The sequence below is a fragment of the Corvus kubaryi genome, unplaced genomic scaffold (assembly GCF_017639235.1).
Source record: "Corvus kubaryi isolate FWS band 111438036 unplaced genomic scaffold, C.kubaryi_AGA036_p1.0 37249, whole genome shotgun sequence".
Taxonomy (NCBI): Eukaryota; Metazoa; Chordata; class Aves; order Passeriformes; family Corvidae; genus Corvus; species Corvus kubaryi.
In genome coordinates, this window is record NW_024581072.1 from 896,517 (window position 1) to 907,859 (window position 11,343).

At 42.9% G+C, this 11,343-nt stretch overlaps 1 protein-coding gene across 4 annotated transcripts in view; it reads right to left on the reverse strand.

Annotated features, from left to right (window-relative positions):
• The window catches only part of CDC42SE2 (CDC42 small effector 2), an 83,309-nt gene extending 73,953 nt beyond the window's left edge, over positions 1-9,356 (reverse strand). For 2 of the 4 annotated variants that reach the window (XM_042023404.1, XM_042023401.1), the window contains exons 1-2: positions 9,268-9,356; positions 8,209-8,266 (exon numbers count right to left, since the gene is read on the reverse strand). The gene's annotated coding sequence lies outside the window, so the exon portion shown is untranslated. Of the gene's footprint in view, positions 1-8,208; positions 8,267-8,394; positions 8,414-8,891; positions 8,987-9,267 lie in introns of those variants that run through there. The other 2 variants (XM_042023402.1, XM_042023403.1) reach the window with 2 other exon arrangements.
• Positions 9,357-11,343: the final 1,987 nt, after the last annotated feature.

Below are 11,343 nucleotides of genomic sequence, written 5' to 3' on the forward strand. Positions count from 1 at the left end.
GCCTGCTGCTCCTCTTCCCCTCACAAGGAGATAGTAGACTGCAATGAGATCTCTGTCTTTCCTCAGTCTCCTCCTCTTCTCTGGGCTCAGCAAACTAAGTGACCTCAGCCACTCCTTGTATGGCTTCCTCTCTACATCCTTCACAGTTTTCACTGCTCTCCTACTTTGAGATTTGAGACAATCAATATAGTAATGGGGAAAATAAATAATTCTTCATCCAAGTCTCCAATTTTTTCAAGCTTCTTTAGATGACAGTAATAAAGAGACAAGAAAAATCAGCTTGAACTTCTCTTTTGTCCACTTTTCCTACAAATTCACAGGCATTTTTTAAGTTTATATGTTGTCAGCACTGAGAGCAATTAAGAACCAGTTTCAGAAAGGAACACAGTTCTTCTTTATTAAAAAAAATAAATTAGACTAGCCTTGATGATACTTCAGAACTAATTCTGTGTCTGAGACAACAACTGCAAGTACAAAATAATCCAAATAAGCTCATCCAAAATCAAGAACCTTAAACATTCACAATGATAGGACATGCACTATCAGTAATAAGTATCCCTGGTAGTGTAACACACTGAGTTTTAAGTCTATCCATAAGTTCTTAGAGAGGGAACAAAGAAATTTTGAAGTTTCTTTGCTAGTTTACAAGATTATCACAGGCCATTTTCTGAACAGAAAGAAGATTCCACAATTACCCCCATGTCTGATTATTTCAGTAGATTTATTTCAGAATCACAAAAAAAAAATATTAAAAATCAGACAATAGGGGCTTTTAATGCCATCATATTACTTTGCTTTTAATTAAGCAAAGAACATGCAGTCAAAGAACACGCATGTCAAAGAACAAGCAGTGCTAGTGCCACTGAGCATATGTAATATTAACAGATTCTGTTAATGCAGATTCCAACTTTAGCCTTCCTCCCACATGCACAAACGCACATTACCATGGTGATTTGCAAAATTTGCTGCCTGGGACTTCATTTCAACATTTGAAATGCCCTCAGCATCTCTGAATAGATGCAAACACAAATTAAGATACATTTAAAAAGACAATAATTCACATATAGTTTGATAAAGTTGTCTGTACAGAAGAACTCTGACAAAAATATCTTAATATGATCTCAACCAGTAGAAACAAAGCAACAAAGCTTTCAGATCACACTTTCTGTCCTTGAAAGAAAAATAACAAAGTTTAAGAACTTGAAAAAAAGATGGCATATATACAGTATAAAAAGCATAATCTAGAATCACCCATTACCTCTGTAAATATTTGAGTACCTATTTGTGGAAGTGTCATTTTCAGAACATATTTTCTTTAATGGAATTCTTAACCGACATACTATTTCACTAAAATGCACACTTGTTTGGACTATCACAGGTCTGTGCCTGCTGTGAGTTTCTCCCAAATGTCATCATTCTTCATTAAGTTTCCTTTTATTTATTACAATTTTCAACTGCAATAAATAATAATTTTTAAAATCTTAAGAAATAAGAATCATCTTGCTGTGAATACACACATATCCTGACAACACTGAGGACAAACGACTGGGAGCAAAGGTAACAATTGTGCCCCAACCAAGTAATAAATATGTTAAAAAACAAATCCACCGCAACCTCCAGTATTTGTATTTTCCTGTATATACACTGATAATGCTCATACTTTGGTTTGTAAGCAGCTCTGGATACAATTAACTGCAATTCTCCTGAATAAATACAAAGAACAAGACTCCACTGTAACTGCTACCTGCTGGGTGATGGCCAGTATCACCCTCGCAATGCATTCTTGCAGAGATGCAGCTAACTTGCTTTGCAGACGCAATTGTAATGAATTCAGGATCTCAAATGAAAGCTTCACCGCTAACTTGATCACAGCCAGGGTTTGACCTGTAACACTTAAGAGCTGAAAGGAGTCACCACTCCTGCTGACTTCCCAGGAAAGGCCTGAGCTAAGTGAAAGCACCACTTAACAATCGTGCATGGAGAGCAAAGGCACCAGTGCAGGGATTGACAGGTTATTCTATAGAAAAAGCTTACAGGAAGCTTGGAAGTGGTAGACCCTGGAGGATGGTACACATGTTTCACAAGAGTGAAACTGACTACTGACATACTGCCCCCTCAAATTCACGTCAATGCAGTCTCAAGTCCAACTAACATTTCTGAAGAGTATCACAAGGCTTTGCCATTTACAAGACAGCTTAGAAGAAAACAAGGTACAATTATAAGAAATAACAGAGCTGAACACACCTAGGTTTATCCTGCAAAAAAAGTCCCTATTTCAACACTGAAATAAAGACTTGATTATGTAGCAAGCCCTGGCTGTACCAGTGACATGTTCCCACTGTGAGCACATCACCTAAACATTTGTGCAAGATGAATTTTTGACAGGACAAAATCAACCAACCAAAAATAAATAAAACAACGGAATGCATCAGAGCTTAGTTTTGTATTAGCTCTGCAAATTATTCCTCACATATGCTTGAGGACAAAAAAAACAAAACCAAACTGATCAGCAAGGAGTGCATGAAATACCAAAAATAACACAATCGGTGAAGACTACTCCCTGCTTCCTTCTTCCTCGCCTTAAAAATTAGATGTTTTGTAAAACACACATTTTTAAGGCTTTCTTCTAGTCCACTGTACACTGACTTTTTGAATATGTCAACATCAAAGAAAATGGGTAAACTCCTGTTTCTGAAATACTTACATGTACTTTCAGCTGGGGGAAGCAGCTTCTACTGTATCTCAGAATCTGCTTGTACAGTTCAAGTGAACAGGACTACTCAACTTGAAACTACATTCTTACATCAATTTTAATTTTTTTAAACTCTATCAAGGCACAACAAACCTTATAAAACTCAGCTTACTAGAAAAGAACTTCAGTGCAAAAAGATCAGGGCAAGATACCATTCACTTGAAGGGTTAAGAGAAGAAATAGGTACTTGAGCTCAAGTGAAAAAATTGTTCTCAGGAAGCTTTAAAGGAGTAGGTGGAATTCCTTTAGCAACTGGTGTTTGATGCTAATAGCTGCATCACGTGGGGCCAATTAAAAGAGATATTATCAGACAGCACAAGAATTATTGAATATGAGCTGTAAGATAAAAGCAATCAATAAATGTAACAAGACACCTTCTGCATATAATATTTCAGTGTTAAGTAGTGTGACTGTTTTGACAAGGAAGCCAGCTGCAATTTAGAAAAGTCCTATTTTTGCACAAGATTTAAACAGTTGGTCTCCAAATTCAGTGGATGAGTACAAGAAAAATGATTAAGGGTCCCATTCCAAAAATGAACCATGGGAAAAGTATATCAAGCCCATACAAAGATAAGCCAGTACTTAAGACAGAAAATGTACCAAATTTAAGACAGAATTCACAAAACTCAGTCAAAAGGCAGACACTTACTTTTTCTATGAGGATAATTGAGATTTTTAACTGAGGAGACTTCGGTGACAACACACTTTCTGTTCTATGAAAAGAAAGTTTTTCTAAGGAAACATTTTTGAACTCTTTGTAATAACTGATAAAGTCCAAGGCACGTACAATCAGAAAAAAACAGGTTGAGTTGTACAGCAATTTCCAAAAAAGTACAAGATACCAAAATACCCAGTGAACCATGATGCAGTCTGCAATAAGTTACTTGGTTCATGCACAGTTTTGCCCTTGTACTATTCATATATTGATAAAACAAATAGCTCTCTCTTTTAGCCTAAATGGCTAGCAATAATTAAAATATTTTATCCCTGCTTGCCTAAAGTGCAACTCTAAGCACTCTAGCTGTTTAGCTCTGAAAAATTATTAGATCAGAGTGGTTGTCTCCATGTGTAATACTCTGACAGCATTACAAGCCCCACACTGCTTAGATCAAAGTTTCTCCTTCTCTATAAAGATGAACTGCAGTTTCTCCTCCAGCACCTCTTCTCCAACACAGAGGCATTGGTTCATGCAGTGCAACGAACCTCATCACAAGCCAACTTATGTATGGTGGGGAAAGGATTCAAACTCTATCCAGTGAAAAACTGAGGTAACTGTTTTCTAATAACTATGGTATCAGATCAAGGGCTCAGGTAACTGCAACTCAATAGGCCTTTGACATTACTAGATATCAGCCTCTAATACGATCCCTACTTTCAACATCAGCCAAATAAGTAAACCATTGAACACAACTCAGAGACCCATTTTGGTTTTTGTTGAATATAGTTTAGCCATAACACAGAAGCAAGCTGAATAGCAGTTCCTAGCTCTTCAAGCAGTGCAATTATCTGCAGCTTGCCTTCTCCCATAGTAGCCCATGCACTACTGCACAGGCAGACAGAAGGTACCATAGAATCATAGAATATGCTGAGTTGGAAGGGACCCCCAAGGATAATCAAGTCCAGCTCTCAGCCCTGCCTATGACATCCCCAAGAGTCACACCAGCAGTTCTCCCTCTGACATCTCACAACAAATATTGCAAATCTGACTGGACAGAAAATGAAATAAATTAAAAGAGGAAGTTAATACAGTTCAGTTATGTTTCCAGGAAGAAGCCTGCAAAACCTGCTGACAATTGTATTGACATCTTACATCTTCCTCCTTACACCTCCTTCCTAAGCCCTTCTGTTAATGTGATACTGACAAAGAATATGTAAGACTGCTTTGAAGTAGGTCTGCACTCCAATAACGTTGCCTTTTACATGGACAAGAGAGCTCCTCTTCCTCTTGGAGTCAGGTGAAGCAGTCAACAGAAAATACTGATCCTCTTACAACTACTCTTGGTTTAGTAGTTTCATCTCACACATCCACTTGTATGCAGACACAAAACATTGAATTTGAAAAAGACCAAAGGAGTCCTCAGGCAGAGTTACCCATCTGTGTAATGGGCATTGAGCCAAGACCCTCTTGTAGGACACTCACCAGCCTAATTTTTCTACATTCACTTTGTTACTAACAGGCAGCTTTCTCACTGCTAAAATTCCTCTTCAATCTGCCCTTTATATGAAGTCCCTACTTAAATATGTTCAGTGTAGCTGTTTGATTGCTCTCTTACCCAGTTTCAATTGCTTCAGCTTGCTTCTTCCTTGAATTCATGATTATTTCTTATCATTGCTAGTCATACAATAAAATGAGACGCTCATCATGCAAGACAGCCTTGCTTCATCAAAATAACACGAAACCTTTAAGTGATTGTGAATACTCAAAAGCCTCTCTTCAGATCAACTGATGTTTTTAAAGAAAAAGGAATCCAATCCACCCATCTCAGGACCAGCATCTTTCTGAGCAGCATTCCTCCCCCCCCTTTCTCCTTTATTTTCCTCCCAGGCTTGGTTACAGGAAGGAACACCATGTTGCTGCTTTTCTAGTGCATCTACATCTAGTCTATTCAAAAAAATAAAGTAATTTATTTGTGCAGTCATCATATACACTTTGTTTCAGTACTTTTTAACACAAAAGTAATACAGCAGCTATAATATTAAAATAACTCCTTCATGCTAACCCTGCTAGATATACTTTGATCATTGATAAAATTGGATTGGAAGACAGGCGTTCATGTTTCAGCAGTCAATTCTCTACAGTCCTTCAGCATATATAAGAAAGCAATTCTCTCACTTTTAAAGCATGACAACAATGACTAACACTTCCACAAGACCCTAAGCTCCTTTAAAACTCTTTATTCGCTATACAGGCCAATATTAAAATTAGGAGACACAAGATGACTAATACTAAACAGATACAGTAGTCACTAACAAACACATTTTAATGAATACGGCACGAGGAACAACATGGGCCACACTAGCCTTCATCCACTTTCTCTATCTACACACACAGAGACGCAGAACGAGAAACACACACCCAGGGGTAAGGCGGTGACCAAAGATAAGTGTTTACATACGTTTACATAAGGCAACAGTCCATAATACTTGCTAGAATTATGTCTAGTAAAAATATGTGTAGCACTAATGAATTATGTGATAAACTGCTACTCACTACCTGGACTCAGGCTGTCAAATGTAATCAAGAGATATAACTGAGTTACTGAGAACTGATTTGAATAGTCAAATTATATCACTCAAAAGTGAAAATTAGTGACATTTGAATTCTATCCAAGCACTCACTGACACTGACCAGAACCCAACGGGTTTCTGTCCGGAGCTAACACAAATCATGACACAGTATGCAAAACAGACTGGCGTAAGATTTTCCTTAGCAGTATGGTATGCTAAGTTCACATTTAATTTGTTAAGCTAAGTTCACTGAAAATGAAAGTAACAACAACAAAAAAATTCAACAGGAGCAGTATCTCCAGGGAGTACTTCAACACCGGGGTTCTTTTTTTCCATTACTGAGTCATTTAATTTCACATTATGCTTCATGCCTAAAGGTAGATCTATAAATCACATTAAGCAAAGCAAGTATCTCAGTGCTGTTCCTAATAGTTTGAAAAAAAATTCTTGAACTTCAAGAAACTGCCACCTCAGTGATGTATCACAGAATGAAATATGTTTTCCTTGACAGCGGTGTAAAGGAAAAAGTATTTTTCTAATAGTGCACTGTAATTCTAGCAAGGAGAAACTCAAGAGGCAAAAAAAGAAGCCCCTTCACGCCCCACTGCAGGGTCAAAAGGTCTGGCAAAAGTATCTTAAGGGTTTGCTTGCTCAAGTTAATGGGTGTTACGTGGACTCCTCCCCAGTGGACAATCAATTACAGCAACAACTGTTGATTAGCGCTATTTCACCACCATGAGCCATTACTCCTAGAAAAGCAGGACAGTGTCAATTACACTTCTTGTTGGGGAAAGAGATGAAATGAGACATTGAATCCTTCTTGTTTACTATAATACCTCTATGGCACATGATCTGATTTTTTGAAACCACTTTAGGGTTAGTATTTTATCACTGCAATGAAAGCTCTGATATATAGGTAAAAAAAGGCACAGTAAAATATTCAGAAAGAAAGTTGGAACACACACTATATTTCTCATCTCCTTTAGCTGTTTCTAAATCAACTCATTTTTTTGACATGATGGGATATTTCAAACGTTTCTAACAGTTTTTCCCTATCCTGACCAGCCACCATGCCCTCAAGACTTCCCACAGACCAGCACACTGCACACCAAGCCACCAAAGAACTTCCAAAATCCTCATAAGGTCAGAATTACTAGGAGGCTTCAAAAGAAATTTATTTGGTGTGGTTATACAGCAGCATAACTAAATTGACAATTATTTTTTGGCAAAACAGCCTTTGAATAAAAGATAATTTAACTGTAACACTTCTGGGCAAGATACACATAACAACAGTGTCAGAGTTCTTCGTTCCTCTGCTGCACAAATGCCATATAATATTACATGGACTGCACGATGTAATTTCTAAGCTATACAACTCTGGCCTAGATCTAGAGAAACTTCACCAGGAAGCATCTTGAACACTGAATAACTGATACCCATTAGCACCACTTAGATGCCCAGACAGCTATATCCAGGTTCCAGCTTCTCATTCAAGCTAATAGAAGAACCCAAATTTAAAAGAGCAGTAACGCAGCCATTGACAGACAATGAAGTTTATGTGTATACTAAATTTGTACAGCTAATTATCTCATTGCTTATTTGATCTGCTACTTATTTCATTAGTGGTTGTAGTCATTTGCTTGATGACTTCCAGCAATTTTATCTACAACAGTCCCTTCACCCTTCAAAAAAACCCATTATTACAGTAGAAATTTAATATTAATTACATCTTTCAAAAATTCATCTATATTTAACACTTTAAGAAACAACTCAGAAATATATCTGTACCTTCAACGAGCTGCTATTAATCAGATCACCTAAGTAAAATAACTGACTAAATATGCCTTAAGAGTGATGAAAAAGCAGCATCTAGTCTTAGTCATTTCACTAAAATATAGGGAAACACACCAGTATTACACTAACAGGTATTTCCTATACATTAATTTAAGCCTAAGAGGTGACTGTCAGCCCTGGAGAATTAAGCAAGACCCATCAGCAAAACCATACGTAAAAGCAAGAGTTTAAGGCATCCCTTTCTCCCGGATTTTCTTTACTTTTCTATTTTTTAACCAGTTATTGCAGTCCAGGAGGGGCGTATATATGCAACTGGCATCACAAAAGTATGCCTAGGATCTCACTTAAATTATTTCTCAAGTTTTTGTCTCGCAGACATGAAGCAATCACTCCATTCATCAATCCAAGTTCAGAAACAAAACTGGAAAACTTACAGTTTAATGCATATCCAGCTTCAGAGCAAAATGCCACAGGGCCTCAAGTTCTCCTGACCTGTGAGAGAGTTACAGTTTTGGTAAGCGCACAGGGTCACACACACGGAGTAACTGCCTGAAAACCACACGCTTGCCCCAAAAGACAAGCGCCACGTTTTAAATATCCGCTGTTAAACGCTAATTTACCTCTCTGGACGCGCACGAAAGTCATCGCTGCTGTACCCCAGCGCCCTCCTTCCCCTCCCGGGCGGCCTTACACCCCTCCCGCGGCCCCTCCGGGCTCCCCACGGCGCTCAGGGACACGGGCGGGAGGGACGGAGGCGTCGCGGCATCCCCGCCACGGCACCACGCCCTGCGCGGGGCACAGCCCGAGCCCAGGCCCCGCTGCCCGCCGCTCCCGCCCACCGCGGCACCTGCCCTCCGCCGCACGCTCGGGCTAGGGGGCGGGGGCGCACGGCATAAAAAAAGAACCGGAAGAAACCCCAACCCACACCCCACAAAAGCCTCACAACAAAAAAAAAAAAACAAAAACAAAAACAAAAAAAACCAAAAAAAAACCAAAAAAAAAACCAAAAAAAAAAACAAACAAAAAAAACCAAACAAACAAAAAAAACCCCCAAACCCAAAAAACACAAACCCAGGAAAATCAAACCACTCTTCATAATTTTTTTTTTATCGCCCACCACAAAATTTGTTGCTCGCTCCTCTTTGTCCGAGCGTCAAGCGAGATTACGGCTGAGCATCACCCACCGCGCCCGCGGCACTGCCTGCTCCCGAGGCGGCGCGGCCGGAGCCTCCCCCGCATCGCCCCGCCCAGCACCGGCCCCGCCGCCCGGGCACCTCGCTCGGCCCTTGCTCGCCGCTGCCCGGCCGTGGGGCTGTCGGTGCGGGAAACGCCGGCGGTCCCAGGCTGCGGCGCGACACAGCCCCCCCCCTCCCCCCCCCCCCATCGCTCTCTGCGGGCCCCCGGGAAAGGGAGTGGCCGCAGCCCAGCCCGCCGGCAGGTACAGGGAAGGGCGGCGAGAGCGGGGACCTCCGCACCCCTGCCCCGCCACTCACCGCTGCCCACGGCGGCGCCCGCTCCTTTGTGTGCCCGCCGCGCTCCGGCACCTCCGTCTCCCGCTGCCGGGCGCCCCGCGCCCCCTCCCCGCCGCGCCGGGGGCGGAGGAGGACGCAGCCGAGATCCGCGGAGGAGGCCGCTACCGCCCGCCGGTCACATGCAGCGGGGGGGGCGCGTCGCAGGCTCCCGGTGGCTCCCCGGGAGCCCGGCCAGCAGCGTCCGAGGCGAGCCCGGGGGTGAAGATGGCGACCTCGGCGGCGCGGGGAAGGCGTCCCCAGGCCGGCCCGCTCCGCTCCGCGCTGCCGGCTGGTCTGGGCGCGCCGGGCAGGGGAGGGGACAAAGAGCGGCTGCCGCTGCCTGTCAGCGCTATCGCTGTGCCGCCCGCTCCTCCTCCGTTGCCGCCTCGCGTTCGAGGCTCCGCCAGCGCCGCAGCGCTCCCTGCCCGCCCCGCTGCGCTGCGACCGCCCGCGGCTCGCTGCCCACCGCAGCGGGACCCCAGCGCTGACCGTCGCCTAGCCAAAATGTGCTGGCATCGCCGCGGGCTTAAGGAGTAGCGGAAAGTAGGTCACGAAAGCTGGTGTGCTGGTGGTCGGACAAGGAAATGAGAAGGGGGTTTGTCTTCTCACCCCCAGCTGTTGACAGCAGCAAGCCCACTCTGCGTGTCGGTAAAATTTCTGCGTCCTACACCCCCCGTAGCCCCGGCAGCAACTTCAGTTGCTGACAGAGACGTGGTGATTCATCATGGGTCCTCCACACCTGTAGCTGGTTTACTGCTTCAAAATGGATAGGGTACCACTGCGACTCTCGAAGAGAGCTATCTCCGCTCCATTCCAACAGGTCATACACTGTCTTTCAAAAATAAGAAAGAAAGGAAAAATGCTGAAGGTGGCAAGCATGACTCAAATATGAAACACGATGAACATGCAATATCAGGTATTTCTTGCTGGGTGCAGAACTATGGCTGGCAGCTATACTCTGACACTGTGGTGCCATCAAGCCGTGGTTCTTTACAGAGAGACTTAAACTGCTGTCTCACCTGTGAATGACTTTTCCCGGCTTTGCACATCATTCATGGTCCGATGGCATGAGTTAAAATGAAAAATGTGGCATACATTACATTTTTTGACTGTCAGCATATTTGTGGTTTATTATTTTTCTAGACTGTGTTTTTACAATTTTGGATATTTTTCTAAAACGACTTTGTTTGTGTCCACCAATAGACTTATGTCTAATTTGCCTTCAGAAGGACATAGTGTGAGAAGCGCCTGCATCAGGCATGCCCTGACACTGATCTTCCCTTGAAGAGCCACTCACTGAAAACCAGTTTCAGTTCAGTGCCCTGCCAATGGTGTTTCTGCTGTGTGTGTTTAGATGATGAACAACCTTATTTAGAACTGTAGACTCATCTAGGTTGGAAGAGACCTCTAAGATCATCAAGTCCAACCATCAACCCAGCACTACCACTGTAACCCCTAATCCACTAACCCACATCACCCAGCACCAAATCCAGATGCCTCCTAAGGACCTCCAGGGATGGTGACTCCACACCTCCCTGGGCAACCAAATTCCAATGCCTGACATGCCCTGCCAGTGATAATTTTTTTCTAGTATCTAATCTGATTCTGCTGTTTCAGCTGAAGGCCATTTCCTCCGGTCCTCTCACTGCAGGCACAGTAGAAGAGACCAACACCCACCTCACTACAGCTTCCTCTCAGGGAGTTGTAGAGTGATGAGGTTCCCTCTGAGCCTCCTCTTCTCAAGGCTAAACAAACCCAGCTACCTCAGCAACTCCTCATAAGATATGTTTTCTAGACCCTTCATGAACCTTGTTGCCCTTCGCTGCAGCACCTCAAAGGCAAACCTTTGTTTGCCTTTTGCTCCAGCACCTCATCGTCCTTTTTAAAGAGAGTGGCCCAGAACCAACCTTGAGGTGCAGCCTTAGCAATGCCATGTACAGGAGGATGATCACTTCCCTAGTCCTGCTGGCCACACTATTCTTGGTTCAGGCCAAGATGTCAGTGGCCTTCTTGGCCACTTGGGCACGCACTGGCTCACTGTCGGGGTTTGACGCTGGC